Source organism: Condylostylus longicornis, unplaced genomic scaffold (assembly GCF_029603195.1).
Source record: "Condylostylus longicornis isolate FDR11 unplaced genomic scaffold, ASM2960319v2 ptg000079l, whole genome shotgun sequence".
Lineage (NCBI taxonomy): Eukaryota > Metazoa > Arthropoda > Insecta > Diptera > Dolichopodidae > Condylostylus > Condylostylus longicornis.
Genome location: NW_026578047.1, coordinates 654,160 through 674,516, shown reverse-complemented (window position 1 = coordinate 674,516; position 20,357 = coordinate 654,160). Strand labels below are relative to the sequence as shown.

Here is a 20,357-nt window from a genome sequence, read left to right as displayed (position 1 = left end):
CAAAATATAATAATGAAAATAATCGAAAAATTTAGATCAAATATTAACCTTGTTCTAAAACAAATGGTATATATGTACGGGGATGTGTATTTAATTTGTTCATTGTATATAAATTAGTGTGCAAGGCATTCTTATGCTTATAGTTAGAAAAAGCAAAACATTACACTGAAAATTATTTAAATACTTAAATATTGTTACGATTTGATAATTTAAATTAGAGAAAAATACAAAAAAAATGAGAAATAGAAGAGGGATTTTAGCAAAGGAATATGTGGGGCGTCATTTTCTGACGAGTTGATTGTGTCATTGAAATAAGGTGCAGCTTAGACTAATAATTATCGTATTATTTTGTATGGTTGTTTTCAATGAGAAGGAATTTGTAATAATTACAATTATTAAATTATTAAAATCGTGAACGCTCTGAAAACCACGACGTTTTATATCACTTATTGAAAATCCTCGTTCATAATTTCTGCCAGAACTATAAGAGATCGGCCGCTAATAATTAGTCAAAATATCTAAAAAACAACAATAGCAAAAATATTGGCACAAGGTCTGTTCTATAATATTATTAAAAATCAAAACACTTATATCTTATACAATCAAGGAAAAATAAAATTTGTGGTATTCAAATATTATTCGTTCATAATATTAGAAATGTACAAAACGGAAACACTAAAATTCAATAAGTATTTAAACAAAATTAGGTTAGAATACCAAAATTTTATTTAAATACAAAAATTGGAATCATAAAATACATACTTCACGATTTTTTTCTGGAATTCATAAAATCAGTCAATTACCTATACACAGAAGACGAAAAAGAATCAAAAAGTAATTGTAAATTATTAAAAATTTTGTGATTATTTTTTTACTTTCACATAATATTTCGATTGGAAAATTTTGCGTTCATGAATTTACAAGGTAAAATTCCTTTCCTAATACAATGCATAATAATAACATATAATTTTTTATACTATTTTTGAAAGACATTATAAATTTCATACATACAGTTTGTGATGCTGACAAATAATAGTTTAGAATATTGACATGTTATACAAGGTGATTCAGTAATACCTGTAGCTCCGAAACGACTCTGATCTGACACTATGTTCTGAACAAAAATTTTACTCGTTTTCGAACGTCTACCTGAAGGTATGTGACTCCTAATTTGTTGTGAATCATCTTATATATTTTTACTCAACATTAAACTCTTCAGTAAATTAATCATCCGTAACATAACAAAAGAAAAATAAAAATGTTGACATTTCTTATAGAAGAATGTAAAAACAGAGTCGTACGCCTATATATTGAATATCAACTGAATTTCAAATTTCATTAAACTTTAAAAACTATTCGGCTTATAATCTGGCTACGATTCGAAATTACTTAAGTTCTTTTCCTGTAATGACACTAGAAAAGTAGAAAAGTAGTCGAATATCAAGTGCTAGTTCTCAAGCAACTCACAGAATCAATAAATCACCCAGAGAGTGTCGCAGAGAGTTGTCGGGTACAATTTTATTTTTTCTCGTTTTTATTTTGTTTTGATATTATTCAAACTATGAATAATTTTTTAAAAATTTTATTTCCTTCTTTTGTTCATAATTTTATTGATTAATTAATATTATAAGAGCTCTTATGAAAATTAACGAAATATTCCGGATAAATTTTGAAAACAATTGAAAAATATATGCATACATAAGTATACATACGGGTATGTATTACGATTTTGTTAATATTTGAACATTAAGAGCTCAACTATAATCTTCTATCTTTAATAAAAATAGAAGATTATAGTTGTGCTCCACGTCTTTTCTTATTTTAAACGATTGTAAACATTCGTGCGATGTTTCATTCAAAACTCGAACTGACTGAATATTTCTAGTTAATTTGCAACGTAGTAGATTTTTAGTTTTACCTTCATGCATATGTATAATATACTTTGAAAAAATATCGATCATTATTGTGATTTAAACTTCTCCCTTTACTCATATTACATTCCGTCCCGAGATTTACTTATTTATATAAAAAAAAAATTAAAATAGTAGCAACGCAATTAAAATTTTCTAGTTTTCAATTCAACATATTATTTTCATACATTCAAGCGTGACAATTACAGATTATCGGCATACTAACATTAATATTTCATTAAATGTGGAATTTAGTTGCTAATTAAAGTTTAATTCAAACATTTTAAATTTTCATTAGATTTTTTTTTAGATCTTATAAATAATTGCAAATTTCATTACACGATTTTAATCATACTGTATAGATTAAAATATTTTTATATTTCATTAATAATTTTTAATAAATTAATCACTATTGAAAAAAATTAAAATTAGTGTAAATTTTTTCCATATTCTGGCAATACTAAATGCAAATTTAATGAAAGACGATTAACTTACAAACCCATCCTAATTTTTTTTGCTTTAATCGTTGTATCTCGGAACCCGATCAGATTTGACAACTAGTTCTAGACAAACATTTTACCTATTTTTAATGCCCTCTAAAAAATTATATATATTATTGTATTCTTACTGAATCATGTACATGTATATACATAAAATTTATTATTACAATAATAGTTACTTTAAGAAGCCATAAACAAATTTTTTGACGCCTTTCACCGATCGTTAAAACATGTATACCAATTACCAATAGCCATTTTGTGTACGTACTTATATTGTATACCAATATATTGTAATTAAATGATTAGTGAGAGTAAAAGTAAAAACCAATATTTCATAATATTTATAGCTATGTTACAACATTTTCAACACTTATGCATGAACTTATTGTATAATAAACGCTGCTTCATCTATTATATAGGTATACATAACACTTGCTTATACATTAATATAACACTTATACAATATCTACTACATCATACGCTCAATGTAACTAATCAGTAATAACATATATTGCAGTAATATTCATTACTCTATTCAATATGGTAACACTTTTAAATAGCATAGACAATATTGATAATAATATCAAAATAATCTTTTACGCCTATAAAACAACATAAGGGACAAAATTATCTTTACATATTTATATACATATACGTTACGTATTTATTATAGATATAAATTTTATTTTATTATTATTATGGACATCATAAAAATATATTAATACTGTACTACGTTTTACATGTAGTTTAGTTAATGTACATTCTATGTACTCTGGTACCGAATTTCAATAAAAATTATATTTATTTAGAAAATCAAAATTAGATTCTAATAATTTTATTATACGTAAATATAACAATATTATATTTCTGTATATAACATAATTTATATGTACTGTAATAATGTTATAATTATGTATTATGCGCATAGAAGTATATACATAGTACAATTTGTATATAGTTGTGTATTCTGAAAATTGAAACATAATTATTATCAATTGAATCTTTTGATTCAAAAATTAATTTTGAATGATTTCAATTAAATGAAATGGAATTCAATTTAAATTCCAACAACACTTTAGTAAATTTAATATGATTGTAATGAATTATAACAACAAGTTTTCAATTTTGATATTCAATTCAATTAATTGAATTCAATATTGCATTCAATTTCATTTCAACCAAAACAAAAATATAACATGAAAAAGCTTTTTTTTTCTCTATTCAATGTTTTGGTTTTTCATTTCTTGTTTCATTCTTTGTTGGCTTTCCATGAATAGCTTTCAATCTTCCTATAACACAAATGGTTTTTTATTATTATTTTTGTTTCTTATTATTGTTGTTTGTAAATTTTCATTTAGTATAAAAATAACTTCAAAAATAAAATTCAGTTTAGTCAATTGACTTGTATCGTAGCGTTTGTATCGTATAAATAAATTTTGCTTTTCTTATATTATAAAAAATCAAAAAATTTTATACTGAATTTAAAAATAAAAATTAAATATAAAAGAAAGGAAATCTTAATATATTATAAAAAAGAAAAGAGAAAATTGTCATCTTTGACACATCAAATAAAAACATATGTATATGTACATATAAATTATTTAATTTAATCTTCTGTTATACATATGTATGTGCATATTTTGATATTTTGAGACTATATAAGGAGATTTTTATATGATAATAATTCACAATTATTTATAATAATAAATTGATTGAATAACATTTTTAATAAATATTATATATTAATAATTTCGCTCTTTTTTAATAAATTTAAAAAAAAAAAACAAAGGTGTTATTTAATATTATAAATTAATTTGAATTGAAAAATTAAATAAAACAAACAACATTTCTCCAATATTTTCTGATTGACAAATATATATTATTATTGTGAATATATTTTGAAAGAATTATATAGAATAATAGTGGTGATAACAATTTACAAGTATAATATAATAAAAAAGTATAAGGACATTTAAAAATATTAATGAAAATTAAAAAATTATTTTGAAAACCAGAAAAACCTAACAATATATTCAAAATCTTTTATTTGAAATTGTGAATAGTTTGGTAACATTTTTAGTGGATTATTTAAATTTAAATAAGTAAAGTAACTCTTTTGATAGTGAAAACTTAATTCAAATCGTCAAAGTTTCACAATTACACTTTTTGGGATTATTCATTCAATTCGTATTTGAATTCGTTCATTTGACAACTTTGACACATTCTTTTTTTGAATTGGAAATACATTTGATTGTCAATTTTTGTTTTAGAAATCAATAAATGTAAGTATTTTTTTTATTTCAAAAACTTTCGAATGTAATTGATTTAATTATTTGCACATATACATATATATGAGTTCAATATTTTGTAAAAATATATTACCTACCCGCAAATATTACTGGTAATATCAAAAAGCATTGGTGGAAAATGTTGAAATATAAAATGTTATGAGTATTTTTAAATTAACCCTATACCAGTATAGCATATCAAGGTGCCTAAAGATGGAATCATTCTTATATTGATTCGAAATAATTCAAAATCTACCTGAATTGTCATTATAAATCGGTAAATGCATTCCATGAATTGAAACTGTAATAAATATCAAACGAAAATTCTGCTATATTTTGCTATAGAAGAAAAAGTGATGTATTATAAAGAATTAATTTGAAAACAATTATAATTGTAATTATTTCTTACACTACAATGTTGTCATACAATAATGGAAAATATTATGTTATCACTATTTTAATGGGAACAAAAACCCTTTATCATCACATTTATGAATTAAAATTATTACTCCATATTGCCGTAATCAGTCAATGTTATTGTTCTTTAGTTAATTGAGAAATTCGAAATATAATTTATGAAATTAACCTTTTAATTACTAAATATTTATAAATCTAAATAAAATATAATTATAGTAACTATAATTGAAAGCAACTAATAGTTTAGTAGAGTTACAGTCAGCAATTAAATTATTAATATTTGAATTTTATCAAAAAAGAAAGTTGAATATAATAAATTCTTGCAGTTTTTTTTTTTACAAACTAGTTTTTAAATTTATTAAAATTAGTTTTTTAACAACAAACTCTCATTCTACTAAATGTGTTTTTAATTGTTTCAATTTATTAAATTGTTTAAAATAATTTCCTTAGATTTCTTTTGAAAGTGTTTGCTGCTATATACGTAAAATATTGTGAATGAAATTAAAAATTTCGAAAAGTCTAATTAGAATATGAAAAATTATTAATGTTCATGTAAGATTTTTAAATATACATTGTAAAATTTGAAAATTTCAAAAATTGGAAATAATTCAAAATAATTTTCTATTCAATCAATTTTACTTTCAATTTTCAAACTTCGTAAATTGGAATAAAATTCAATTGACAAATTCTTATTTTCGAATTATGGCAGAAAATTTATAATAAATCTTTTAAGAAAATGACAATTAAATATAAAATTTTATTTTAAAATGTTCTATATCCAAATTTGAAAAATTTAAATAATCGACTTAATTGAGTTAATAGTTTTAAATATGCAATTAAATTATATATTATTACGTTTCACTATCATAATATAAATTTAAAAATAAATAATAAAATTGTTAAATAATCCACTAGTACTTGGGGGACTTTAAATCCCATTGTATTTAAAATGCATAAATTTTAAAAGAATTTTATTTTACTTTTGGCTACAAACAATATGAAAAAATTTGCAATGAAAAAATTTTATTTTCTTTTTCTTTTCTCTATACATACATACATAAATTTATACTTGAATTTTAATAAAATGTATTTAAATAATTTTAGACAAGAAAAAAAAAGAAACAGAATTAACGATGTAGTAAACATTTTTATTAACGGTAATTTAATTTATTTTTTCCCATTTTTATTTTAGCTGCAGGCATGCATATATTTTGTCCATAATGTATGCTTAAGCATGTTGTGTTTATTAAAATTTTTATCTAATTGAAATTTTAATGGTATATTTTAATGTCTGTTGGGATATACAGTGTCTGATCGACTGCAAAATTTATAAAAAAAAACCAGTTCAATTAATATTTAAAATTTTTGCTGAAAATTATAAAAAGCGTATAGAAGAAAGTATGCAACAATGTGGGAATAATTTTTGATATTTTTTCATGATTTATTAAAAAATTACGAGTTTTTGCTTGGCTTATTGTAATTAAAGTTTTTGCAAGGCTTATACATGCACTCTTACATATATTAATCTAATTATAATTGCTATTGTGAATGATTCAAACAGTTGTACATTTTAAACTTTTATTTTTTTTTGCTTTAAATGTTTTCAGTCTTTCTACAACAAAAAGAGCGTGGCTAATAAAATGTTGCTTTTTTTCATTATACTTGGTTTCCTTTCTACTTTATAGACATACGATACATAATATGATTAATGTGAGATACTTAAAAATATACAAACGTTCATTCATTCAAAGTGGAATAACAAAAAGTGAAGATGTTATAAAATCATTTACACTGACTACTTTTTTAGTCTTTCATTTAGATTTAACTTATTATTGTAAAAAAAGTGGAAAATTTCAACAATTTTTAATATATACATGTATAAACAAATTTCCGAGCAAACATGCATAAGATGTTTTTCATTATTTCTTTACCCACACATATTTTAAGATAAAAGTTATGAGATTTGAAATTTCAAAATACAAAAATTTCTATTGTTATAACTTGTATGCTTATGCAATCTCCTTTAATTATATTTTAAAATTTGTAATTACTATTTTTTTAGAAAAAGCGACGAAAAAAAAATGTCAAAGGAAATAATTAAATACAAAAAAAGTGTTTGTCATGCCCTTCCATTTAATTTTTGAAAGATTTATAATTATTATTGAAATACATTGTAAACGTATTTAAACTTTTTACGTATTTTACATGAACTCTCCACAAAATGAATAGGAATTATTTTAAAAAAATTCAAATTAAAATTAAATGTTCACTGTATTAAGGGCGCAATTTTTTCTCAGTGTATTGACTGGCATTGTCTTTATTTTAATTATACACTCATTTTAAAACGCATCAAACAGTTTCGTGTTTCTCTTTTTAAATCGCCACCTCACTTAATTTGTGTTAAACAGACTTTTAACTTATTTTTTTTATTTGACACACTGAGAAAAAATCGGTTCTGATAATAAATAAATCTAAATTATTTCATAAAACGAGTTTGAAATTCATAAATTTTTCTGCATTATTACAAGATTTTGCATTAACTTTTGAATAATACTTAAAAACTTAATACCATACAAGTTTGAATTACAATTTAATCTTGGATCATACAAGTTTGAAATATAATTTAATCTTTGATTATTTTTTAATTTCGTAGACACGTTCCTGTAGTATATATACAATATTACAAAATTTAGTTCACAATAATCAAAAATTAAAAAATTTTTTAATCTATTTTAAAATGAAAATCACAAAAGCTACCTACATGCATACAACAAAATATTAAGTAATTTTTTTGATTAAATCAATCATACAATTTTGTAATAAATCGTGTTTATCAAAAATATCGAATAAAATATAATAAAAAACAAAAAATTATTTCATCACCGTGTAATTGTTACATACATACATACATACCTACACTTATTCTTCATTTTTTTGATTTGAAAAATGGTGGGCAATGACGGTATTAAATAAATTTATCGAAAAAATGTTAAAAAAATTTCAATATATGTATGTACGTTAATTGTGATTAAAATTTAACAATTTTGATAAAAAAATTATAAAAAGGTCAATATTTTTTTTCTGTATTCACAATAATTACCGTTTTTGTTGAATTTAACGTTGTATATAATTTTAATTCACCTTTTTTCTACTTTACCATTTCTCTTTTTTTTTGTCAAACTCAATTCTTGTTAATTTAACAATTTGTTAAAGTTTTTGTTAAATTAAAAACTAAATTATTTAATAATAAACTACTATGGATTAATTTAAAAGTAAAATTTTATTTAAAATCGTAAAAAAAATTCACGATAATCGAATTTATTACTATTATGTATCGATTATCGTATTTTCGTTCAAAATTATGCAGTTATAAAGTTTGGACTTTCTTTAAAATAGGAGTAAGAGTAGAAAAGAGAGAAAGAGAGAAAAAAAATATGTATGTACCATCGCTATATAAAATAAAATCTTTTATTTTTATTTTGTTTTTATTTTTGTTTTTTATAATAATTTATTCTCTTATCGTTCGTTCATTTTCAAAACCAAAAAAAAAAAACTTCATTGTATACAAAACTTCATTTGGCTTGCCCGTATAACACTATATACATATGTATGTTTGTATATATCCATAGATAATGTTTATGTATATTATGTATATAATTATTGTGTTTCCCATTACCAATGTTAATAACCTAAAATAACCTGATTTTCTTTTCTTTTTAAAATTTTAAATTGTTTTTTTTTTTTTCATTTTTTGTTTTTATACCAATATGGAATAATGTAAGAAGAGAGGAGAGAAGATAAAGTGAAAGAAATGGTGAGAAAGAAAGGAAAAAAATTCATATTAAAAAATAGTTACGAGTATTAATTTTATTTTTCTACTCAATTTAGTTTTATTGTTTTAAATTTTTTCTATTTTAATCTCAACACTATTAAATTTTATTTTGGATAATATTTATTTATTTGGCAAATTTTCTGCAATAAAAATCAAAATGTAAACTATAAGGAATTTTCTCTTTTTAACATTTCTTATAATTTGTCGGCACAAATGCCGCCATCTATTCCAGCAGAATTATTCAAAAAATAAAAATATATCAAAATTTTATTTAAATCTCTAAAAAATTATTTAAAAATTTTTGTTTCGAAAAATAATTTAGCATGTATAACGTTCATTCTCACATAATTGTGTTGAATAATGTGACAAATTATAAAACAAAAATCGTTACATTATGCCTATTTCACTTCAATATTAAAGTCAATTCCTGACATCTACTAATGTCAAATAAAATGTATAATAGAAAATTGTTTGACAAGAATAATAACATCTATTTTGTACGGTTGGCGGTGTTTACACATCAATAATTAAAATTTGATGAAAATTTGATGTGTAAATGCCCGTCGATATTGTGTGACGGAAATACAATAGAAAGCCATGCAGCCCTAATCAAACAAAATTCGTGAATAATGTTTGATGTGCAAACTCTGTTTTGTATTTTTATTTTGTATGTCATATTCTAACTTTTTATTGTTATTTCATGAATGTACTTACCTTCAAATCATTTATTACACTGTGTGCTCTACGGAAAATATGAAATACCAAATTATATTTCTCATATTTCATATACATAGTTACGTGATTTCTTTCTTAAAATTATTTAGAAAATATTTTTTAATATTTTCAAATATTATAAAAATCATAATATTTGCCATTTGGGAAATCGTTTTCTAAAAAAATAAATTAAAGAATTCATACTGTTGTGTGTGTATATTCTTTCGATAAATTACAGAAAAATTAATATAAGATTGTGAATTCTGACATAAAGCTCATGAGAGTAAAGAAAGAAATAAAAAATTAATTTTTCATTAATAAAAAATGATTATTAAACAAAAGATTTTTTTCTTCTGTTTTTTTCTTTTTTTTTTGTTTAATTTTTAAATAATTCAAAAATGCTTTTGCTGTGATACAATAACGAGGAGAAAAATTCTTTTCTCTTAGTATTTTAACGAATATTTTTAAGGAATTTTATAAAAAAGAGAAAATCGTTAAGAACTTCTGAACAACACTGAAGATTTCATTCTTTTCTTTCGCAGAAGTAATTATATGACGACTATATGTGTTTGCTTATTATTAATCTATAGATTTTCACCACAAATATGGTTAGTTTTAAAGAAATATATAAAAGTTTTTAAGAACTTTCCAAAATGTCAAAAAATATTTATACTCTATTGCGCTATATTATTGTTGTCTTCCCTGAAAAATTTTTCCTTAGGAAGTTGTAAATGCTTAATTGTAACTTTAACCTATACTCACCTTTTCACCTCAATTTGATATAAACATTTATATTGATTATCACATTATGCAATCAAATCACTTAAATATTGTGCTTTCCTTGTTCATTATTATATTTATGGCTATGGAGCAAGAAACTGTGTAAATTTTTTAAATACTTACCATATAATTATTGTAGTTAATGAAATATTCGATATCCACACTTATATCATAAATTTACACACGTTCTAAAAATATAAAAAAAAATTATTTTTGTTTTATAATAAGAAATCAATTTAATTTTTCTGACACTTATGTGAAATGTCAAGAGAATAAAATGTTGCAGTTTTGTTCCTTTCATTACAAAAAAAAAAAAATTATATGCATAGCAATTTTATGTATGTTTTCCCCCTCGGCTAAACAAATCTTATAGATTCTATTTTTATATGAGTATCCCACGTAATAAAAATAAAAATATATTCATTTAATTTATTAATATCTTTCTCTTCTCTTTATACATATATAGTCAGACTTGTAACATTATATTTGTATAAATTAAAATCGTGTATTGTTATACCCACATATATAACGTATATAATACAAATATATTGTTAAAATTAATTTTCTACTTTAACACTTTTTTAAATTAATCATCAATATTTGTTGTATTATTTTTGTACATTAATGTATGTATTCATATACAGAACTTAAAACTTGGATTTGTAAAAATAATATCATTGTTAAACGCAGGTCCATACCGGAATATGCTACTCTAACATAACAGTGTATAACATGAACTGTCAAATAATTTTTTTTTGTAACATACGTCATATTTTTAGTGGCATGCAAATATTACGAGTACATACATATATATTTAAATTAATTAAAACAAAACTCTTTGACACTTCTTTCTTCATCTATCAAATAAATTTATTTATCTGTCAAAAGACTTCCTACATCTGTCAAATTAGTAATTTCATTTACTCTTTTCTACTATTCACTTTCCAATTCAAGATTGTCATTTGAAAAAAAAAGGGAAATGAATTGAGAAAAAATTTTAACGTATGTGTTTGGGTGACATAATATTCTTTTACTCACCACTATCAAATCTGATCGTATAACTCAAAAATTGATTGTTGTCAAGAAGCTTAACAAAAAAATATGGAATAAGCAGCTCGTTAACTTTTTATCAACAGATTGTACTTATATAAAATGAATTCTTTAATATTCGCTCCTCGGAATCGCCAATAACAATAGTTTAAAAAGTAATTCCTTTACGTGAATCTTGAAAAGCGGATGGTTGTAATGATATATGTTAACATATTTCATATATTATAGGCGTTTTGTTTTTTAGAAGACGTGGAATGAATGCCTTCCCCTTCGCTCCTTTTCAGCCATTTTTGAAATAAAAATTTGATTTTTCAATACTCTTTTGTAGACCCTTTTTAGGAGATTTTCTTTTCTGGAATGAGAAAATTTTTTTTTTTGTTCACTTTTCATTGTTAAAAGTTGTTAGGTCTGGATTGGACCAGTTTTATATTATGTTATATAAATATATACATATATATTTGTATTAATCATTTGCAGTTCTTTTTGTTTAACATATTATATATATACTTTGAATACATATATATCTACATTTTTCTACATAAATATTTCCATTTCTTTATTTTTATATTGCATTAAAGTTCAAAATAATTTATTTCTGGTTTTTATTATATTTACTTTTTTTTTTCTCAAATATATACAATATATACTATGAATATTAAATCGTATATATATTTGTGTATGAATAAAATATTGAAATATATAAATGTGAATTTAAATGTATGTATGTATGTATATATAAATATATAAAATTCAACTTATTATATATGGACAAGAAAAAAATTCCAATGAACTTTATAATTAATTACTATTTACCACATAAATTTCCAATATATATAAGTCCCACTGCAAATAACCTCATAATATACGAGAGTATGTATGTAAGTTGATATGTTTGAATATTATATAAAGGCGAATATTTTATTATTAAAGTTTTTTACTTTGGTTATTTTTAGATAACATTTTTTTTTTATAATATTGTAGAACTGATTGTGGAATATATAATATATGCTATATATAACATATTTATACTATATAATGTTATGTACGTGAGAATGCATGTATTTTAGTAATGTTATAATACATATTGAATTCAATCTTCTTAACACATAATGGCAACACATTATGAATTTTAAATTAAAATGAAATGGTTGAAAAAAGGTATATTGTGATTAGGAATTTGAAAATATAAAAATTAATTTACTCGACCAGTTCGTTCAGATCAACTTTAAAAGCGGTAAAGTGAAGCATTATATATATATCTTTTTATTTTGACATTATTTTGACATTTGATTTCATATCATCAATAAACATCTGGAATAGCATATGAACAAGTTCAGTGATGGTTATCAATAGCAATTTATTTATTTACAATGTGTCAAAATCTCTCTTGTTTACTGAACCTTTTCTCTCTCTCCATTTCTCACTCAAATGGATTATTTGCATAATATAAAATACCATTGGAATTGGGAAATTTTCTTTGAAATATTATAAGTGAATTTAGAATTCTCTTATACCATTTTGTGAATTTATGCAAATTTGTATGTAGAAGCATAATGCAAAGAAAAAGAATTTTATTTTACTTGTGAGTTTTTTTTTTAACAAAGTTTAATTTTTTGTAATGTAAAAGTTCATTTATTTACTTTTGTTTGAATTTAAACTTTGCACTTTATATGAGTTTTGGAAAATTTAAATTTTAGAAAATGTGTTTTTTCATTGCATAGGAATTTTTTTTATTATTTATAGAAATAATATTTAATTTATGAATATTATCTATGTATATATGCATGCACATGTATGTATGTAAGTTTCTATTATAAACCATCTTCTAATATGATATAAGCATTCAGTAGGTCTTTAATATTTAAGTGAGAAACGAGTGAAATTTACATAACGCTAACAAAAAGAAGAGAGTATTTTAAATATTCAAGAATTAAATCTCGTTATCGAAACGAAAAATTGGAAATAAATAATTGCATCAATTGCTATTGGAAAATTGCTTGAGAAATCTTTTAAAAAATACCAATTATTTATTAAACTTAAAGGTTAAATATTTATTCAGATTTTTTCGGTCTAATAAACTAATTAATGATTATAATATTCTTTTCATTTCATAGAACAAATTCATTTAATGTGTGAAAATTGTAATCAAAAATTAATTGCATAAAAATTTTTAATTTCTTTTAATTTAATAATGAAAAGAATAAAATCATTTAAATAATTTTTCAATTTGTTTAACGAGCCGATTTACAATAACATTAAATAATTCAAAGTATAACATGTACGTATGTAATATTATATATCAGTTATTAAGAACTTATACTAATGTGTCAAAAGTGACATAAAGTATGTGTCAATTTTGACATAACCTCAAAATTTTTAATCATAATTTAAATTACATTCTTATGTATTATTGTCTATGGTGCTATGTCTATGGTACTTCAAATCAGAATAATTGTTATTTGCAATATTTAAATTAATTTTAAGAGTTATAAATATTTCATTAACCTATATATGTCAAATATCATTAAAAGAGCAAAAAATTTGATAAGATGAATCCCGTTGGTCACGACCTTATTTTTTTTCAGTTTTTTCTTATACGAGTATTAAAAAGTTTATTTAAATTGGAGTGAGAGAAATCAATTCGACTCCAAAAACATTCTGCTTAAAATAAACAAAGCAATGAATTCAAACTTAAATGTCAAATTATGATAAAACAAATATGACAGCAGCATTTATTGACATTGATTATTCTAACTATTTCCGTCTTTATTTTTAAGTACAGTTATTAACTAATATTCATACACCAATTTATTCACTACGAAACTATATGGTCCCATGGTCCTATATATGTATGTATATATATATATATATGCATTTATATTTAAGCATTGTATAAATTTAGTTTATAAGTGTGTGTGTGTGTATACGTATGTATATACTTGCATAATTATTTAAAAAAGCATCATTAATATTTATTGTCTAATTAACAAAATTGTTATTAACAAAAACAAAAAAAAGACAAAAATATGGAGTGGGACAAGAAGCTAGAAAAGTTTGCTTTGAATATTTTTTTTTTTTTTTCAAGTTTTTTTACATTTTTTTGCTTAAAAAAACATTTTTTTTTTATGAAATTAAAAATTTATTTAATTTTTCCTTGATCTTTAAATTCTTGTTTTAGCAGTCTTTTGATTTTTTTTTTATTTTTTTTTTTTTAAAGAAAATATTTTAAATTTTAATTCCTCAATTTATTATACAAAAAAAAAAACAAATTAGTATGGCAAGTTTAAGGTCATGAATTACTAATTTAGTTTTGCTACAGTCCGCTTTTATGTTTATTTAAAATATTTTTTGCGTTTTTTTTCTTTTCTCTTTGATTAAATATTAAAATAACTGTAGTATTTTGTTTTAATATAAACATACCAATATAGATTTACTATTTTTATATTATAGACTGTGAAAAAATAAATTCCAAAATCTTTTTATTTTTGTATTTTTATAAATAAAATATTAAAATAAAAATATTAAAAATTAAAATGTATGTATGTAGGTACTTCATTTCTCTTTTTTATGAAAATTTAAATTTATATTTTACAGTTTGTGTGTTGAAAGTAAAATAGGGTTAGGATAACTTGTGCTTTTAGACTAGATGAAAATAATAACAAAAAAAGAGAAAATAAAATCTGATATTTTTTTTTGAGGGGAAAAATCTGCATAAATTAAAAGAAATATTTTTTTTTTTTTAAATTTTTATGAAATATGTAAGAAAATTTTTAAGGGAAACTACAATAAATATTTTAATTTAAATCTGATTTTATACCCAACGCTTAGTAACGCTTTAAAACGCGTTGGAGAAATTATTTGTTTACAAACGCTTCACTGTCAAATTTATTATTCAAAATGCATCCGGTCAGTGGATTTGTGCTCTTCGTATTAGTGTGTGTTGCTTATACTTTAAAATACAAACTCCGTCATATAAAAGCTATGGTATTGAAATTTCACACAAACGAATATATTATTAGAGTCAATAATTTCGTTAAAAGTCGTTAAAATTGCTTGGCTCCTACTGTTGCCATACAACTCCAAAAGTTATTTGGCATTATTTCAGAAATTATTGAAGTTATGATATGGAAATTTCGTGAAACCGAGTGTATTTTAAGGGCTGTTATGTGTGATAAATGACGTGCGTATTTTCTCTCGTCTTTTCTCAAAATGAGAGGATTATTTCGAAATTAATTGATTTTCTATCTTATTCTCTCCTACATTAAATTTTTTTGCAAAAAAAATTAACCAATATCAATTCGAAAAATATTAGGTAGGGTGTATTTACATAAAAAAAAGTATAAAATGCAGATAGGAAGCATGTAAATAAAAAAAAATAAAACAAGAAATAAATTGAAGAGAATGTGAAGGGAACATGAAAAAAAAAAATCATATCAGACTTCCTCATTCATAGAATTTTTGAGGTTATGTTTGTTTTTGATCCCCCCAAAAGTTAAATTTTTCTGTTTTATCATTTTTAATATTTGCTTTTCAAAAGAAATTATAAGGAAAATAATATCATCTGCGGATATTTGTGTCTGTTCGTAAACAGAACATTAATTTGTAAATAATGAAATATCAAAATCTGATATAGCATTTAGAATATCGCAACAGGAGACCATAGAAATATTTTGATATGTATTTGGCCCCCTTGTGTTATGAAAATCAGTTAAAAAATTTTTGTTTATTTTTATAAAATTTTTCTAAAAAGAATTTTATGTTTTTTTTTCTTCAATTTTTTGGCCAAAGATTAGAAATTTATTCAAAGAAAAAAAAAATGTTTTCTAGTAGATTAATTCTTTTTGTCTGCCTAAAATATTTGTATATAATTATTATTAGAATAATAAAAAACAATAGATATATTTTTAAATTTTATATACATATTTTAAAAATGTGTGTATGGTTATTGGCTGTCATCCTACATATTAATATGTCATTCAGTACAATAAAGTCAAAATATCGTAAAAATGTTTTGTGTTTTGTTTTTTGCTACTAAAGTGTGGAAATATTTATAAAATTTATTGCTAAAGTGTGTATAATATATTAATATACTAATTTTAATTTATAATAATTAATTTAAACACAGATTGTTTAAGAAACAATGGAGAGTGTTAAAGAGATGGATTGAGTAACATTATAAAAGGAAAACAATTTTTTATTGTAAGAAAAACAGCAACAAGCTTTAAGTTTTCGGGATTTTGGTTTTTTAATGTCGTAAAGAGATAAATATCGAAAAAACAAAATATATTATAAAGTACGTGCAATGTCAAAATGAGACCAAAAATACGAGAATCCCATGTTCGTGAACGAGAATATATAGTTTTCGGCACTCGGATCCTGCATTATTTATCCATGGATATTAAATTCATATAAAATTTTTTTTTCCTCCATAAATCTGTTTTCATATATTGTTATATTCTTTGTTTTTAACGGAATTCCCAGTGACCCACTAATATTATTTTCTACGAAATTCAATTTTATATAACGTACGTAGTATATGATTTTGTAGTTTTTAAAATTTACAATTAATGATAAGAGTATACTATGGTACAAGTACAAATATTTTTAAAGATTATAAGTGGGCAGATTCAATGCGATAACAATTCTAATAATTTTTTATTATATAGAAGAGTTTTATGGGCAAAGAAAACAAAATGAAATTTTTTATAATTATTGTTATGAGATTAAAAAATCTATTGAGCCAAAGATTAGATTAGAAAAAAAAATTTAAATTATAAAAATAAATTTTTGCTTATATTGTTTTATGAAGGCACGCATTTATGTTTACAATTTTTGTTTTCAAAAATAAATTTTAAGAGATTAAGAATTTTTTATATATTTTAATTTTTTGACAGAAAGCCTGAGTTAAAGTTTATTTTGAACGCGTCTGGAAGATTGTGCCTGTTCATTGTACCTAAAAATGTAAATGTATTGAATTTAAATTCAACTTTTAAATATTTTCTAGTAAGAAATCTCTTAGGAGATGTTCATCATTAAACTAATCATCCCTTTTGTTTTAACAATTCCTTTTACATATGTGTTGCTAACGATTTCTCTTACATGTGTTTCCGTAATTACCTATTTAATATTGAATGTAATTAAAATTTCAATTAAATTTTATATAATCTATGTAAATAAAAAATAATTCAATAATTTTAAAAAATAAAATTTTAATCCAACTTTATAACATATTTGTATTTAAACTCAGTGCCGGATCTATCTCATATATGCGAAGTAAGCATATGCAATCGGTGGTCGAAAATAGAGGCGGAAATATTATGCGAAATGATTGTTTAAATGCAATATTGTTCATTGCTTTGAAAGCGGAAGGGACGTATTTTTTGAAAACCGCATAGGGCTCTGGAAAAATCAGAACCGGGCCTGTTTACAATTTATGTATTTAAATATTTTATTTACAATTATTATTAAAATATTAATTGAAATTGTAAATAAAGCGCATTGCAACATTTGTAATTTTTTTTGAATATAACGAAAAAAAAAAATCAATTAAAACATAAAATGAAAAAGGATTATCAAGGATTAAAAGTTTTTTAATTGAAATAAAAGCGAAGCAATAAATCCTTTTTGCAATTTAATTAAAAAATCGCATGCAAAAATATTGTTTACTGTTTTTATTTTTCTATTTATTTAATTAATAGTTAAATAATTGTTTTTTCCTTTTTTTTGCCTGTTTTATTTAATGTTTTTGAAAAATATTAAATTTTTTATTTGAGCATAATATCAAAGGGCTTATCCGAGATATTTTGTTTTTTTTTTTTTTGTTTTCAAAGTATTTACGCATATATATTTGTTAAAATAATATTAAACATTAATTATATACAATATGTAATATAAATGTCAAAAAATAAAAAAAATAATCTATCATAAATAAGAATTGTAACTGCATGTTTTAATTTGACATAATTCTGTCATAAAAGTGACTTTTGAATATTCTATGCACGAATTACGGTGCAAATTAATTTTTGGTTGTTAAGAGAGCGGAATATTGAGAATGGTTCTATCATATTAAAAAAAATGTTCAGAGTCGAGAGTAGCGGGAGTAACTCCCTAAAATAGGGTAATTTGGGTAACAATAAAGAGCGAATGAACGTAATGAGCGCGGGATTATTTTAACATTTAACTTCAAAATTTTCTGCTATATTTATGTAATTTTTGTATTAGAAGTTTCAAATATAAAAAAAAAAACAAAAATAATTTATTTCCGCTTCAAAATTTGAATATTATACGAAATCAACAGAAAATTAATTTAATACCTATATTTTTTAGTAACGCCAAATAAATCAAATTTTCATACAATTTTTTTTGTGCACTAATAATTAATTATTAATTTATTTTTTCTATTCTTCTAATTGATAGTCATTATTAATCAAATAAATAAGAAAAAAATGCTAAAAATTTCATTGCAAAAAAACTTGGATTTTATACTTTTTATACTTACATACATTTGAAAGATCGAATTAATGTCAAGATGATTTGAAGTTTTTATTTCTCCTCTCAATTTTCTCATATAACTCTATCCCCTTGCAGTGTACTGAGCTGCTGTAAATATTTTGTATGTGAAGGTTCTCATTTTTTTTTTCTGTTTTTCTTAATTAAAAATATAACCTACAAAAATAATAGTATTAACTGACATTTTAATGTTACTATAATATTTACATTGTATGTATGTATGTATATATGCATAATAGTTCATTGTATGTTTATAATTATAATTGTGTACCTCAAAGACAATGTAGTACACTCTAAACAAAACAAGCAAGGCAACACAATATTACATAAAATGTATTGTAATTGTAAATAATATTAATTAATAGTACAATGACGCATATTTGCTTTTAGAAAACAAAAAAAAAAAAAAATTAAAAATCTATGTTTACTTTTAGTTCATTCGTCACACACAATAAACATACTGAACTGATGAAAGACAACGAACAATTATTAATATTGTAATTAACATTATACAAATACATTGGTATACACTCACTATATAGTCTCACTATATGTCATACAATACAAGTTATAATGCAAAGTAAATGAAATGGTGCATAATAATAGCTACACAATCAAATACAAGGTTTTTTAATTAAAAATAATTTCAAAGTATTTAGTTATATTGAAATTTAATAATTTTGAAATTTAGATTCTGATTTTAAATTTTCATTTGAACTCCGACCTCGATAACTTGCGAACGACTCCGAAATACAGTCTGATTCCGAAAATTTGTAAAATAAATTTGTTCTTTAAATTTTTGATTTTTACACAGACCGTCACTCCGAGAATTAAAAAATTTTAAAACTCCGAAATTCTATGATATCTTAATTCCGAAAATTTCGATTCCGAAATTTTTAATTCCGATTCTTTAAATCCGGTTTCTAATATTTTACTTACATAATGTATGTGTATCAGTTAATTTATATAAATTACTTATAAATTTTTAAAGATTAAATTCTAAATATATTGTATAGCCCTTACTATTTCAAATAAATATTAAAATTATCAAAAAATAAAATACATAAAGATAAGTTCCTATAATAGGAGTCATGTTAATTACACCATAATATCTACTTGATAATTTCTTAGACCTTATTTATTATGCTGCTATATTTAAGTGACAATAAATTATGCTTCTAATATTTACTATTCAACGGTTTCCTCTTTCTTTCTCTCTCTTGCATTCATTAATGAATATTACTTAGCATGACATATTGTAAAAAATTTATTGTATGATAAGAATTATTTGGTTTGGTATAACACATATTCATACTTGTATGTACATATGTACGTATACATATATTCACTATTGTAA

The 20,357-nt window shown here is 22.4% G+C and overlaps 1 protein-coding gene across 2 annotated transcripts in view; it reads left to right on the top strand.

Annotated features, from left to right (window-relative positions):
- Positions 1 to 4,345: 4,345 nt before the first annotated feature.
- The window catches only part of LOC129612921 (protein pinocchio), a 79,971-nt gene continuing 63,959 nt past the window's right edge, over positions 4,346 to 20,357 (top strand). Inside the window, exon 1 of one of the 2 annotated variants that reach the window (XM_055526764.1) lies at positions 4,346 to 4,688. The gene's annotated coding sequence lies outside the window, so the exon portion shown is untranslated. Of the gene's footprint in view, positions 4,693 to 20,357 lie in introns of both variants that reach the window. The other variant, XM_055526763.1, reaches the window with a different exon arrangement.